Source organism: Penaeus monodon, chromosome 30 (assembly GCF_015228065.2).
Source record: "Penaeus monodon isolate SGIC_2016 chromosome 30, NSTDA_Pmon_1, whole genome shotgun sequence".
In the NCBI taxonomy this organism is placed as follows: Eukaryota; Metazoa; Arthropoda; class Malacostraca; order Decapoda; family Penaeidae; genus Penaeus; species Penaeus monodon.
Genome location: NC_051415.1, coordinates 20,218,168 through 20,219,083, shown reverse-complemented (window position 1 = coordinate 20,219,083; position 916 = coordinate 20,218,168). Strand labels below are relative to the sequence as shown.

Sequence of the window (916 nt, the reverse complement as noted above, 5' to 3'; positions counted from 1 at the left end):
CGTGCGCTCTATGAGATGGGGGAGAAGGGGGAATCTGCCACATCTTTTGTTCATGAGACGTCGGTCACTTATCATATGATAACCTTTCCGCGATGGAAGACCTGTCAGCGTCACGGGAGCGTGGGAATGTGTGGCACGCAAGAGGGTGCGAGTGTACTTGTTGCAATTTCTCTTCCTCGGTGTTAAAATGCTGCTCAAATTTTATGAATCTGATGTTATCGTTCATCCTTTAATTTCCATAAGATAAAACTAATGCCGCCTACCTCCTTACACTACATAAAATCGAAAATACGGAACATATAACAATGGTTCGATTTAGAACAGAATATAGAAAAGTTTCCAGAATTCAAGAAATCCTTACCTGTAGAAGCACAAAGAGAGAACACGACAGCTTCAGTAAACCTCACAGCTCCACAAGTCACATTCGACAAGTAAGTGATCACTGTCTTATATGAGTCAGCAAGCCGTAGCAAAACTGTTGCTTGCTCCTTATGGTTCCAGATACACGCAGAATATGAACTAATTATTTAAACATGAACTAAAATCCAAAAACTACCCGCAAATCCGCAAAACTCAAGACGAGAGCGACGGAGGGTGTAAAGCGCGGGAGAACGATCACAGTTACGACACCCCGCGGACGCTTTCGCCAGAGGTGCTTCTCGGACGGGAGCAGAGAGTCAACTGAGAGGGTCGAGCGTGTGGAGCCGCTTTTATGGGAAGGGATACAATGTCACCTCTGGCCACCCTGCTTACCCTGCTATACACTTCCTATAGGATGGAGTTGTATGGGGTGAGAGGGCGTTGCGTGCTTACAGTTGCGAACGAAACACGAATAAGTAAATATAATTTTTTTTTGATAGACTGCAGGTAGGTTTCTGTATGTTATGTCCATAAACATTGGCAATCGTGTTGTACA

The 916-nt window shown here is 44.5% G+C and overlaps 1 protein-coding gene across 2 annotated transcripts in view; it reads right to left on the bottom strand.

The window, feature by feature from the left end:
• The window catches only part of LOC119592621 (probable G-protein coupled receptor Mth-like 3), a 47,879-nt gene extending 47,187 nt beyond the window's left edge, over positions 1–692 (bottom strand). Inside the window, exon 1 of one of the 2 annotated variants that reach the window (XM_037941511.1) lies at positions 362–692. The gene's annotated coding sequence lies outside the window, so the exon portion shown is untranslated. The remainder of the gene's footprint in view (positions 1–361) is intronic. The other variant, XM_037941512.1, reaches the window with a different exon arrangement.
• Between the last annotated feature and the right edge of the window lie 224 nt (positions 693–916).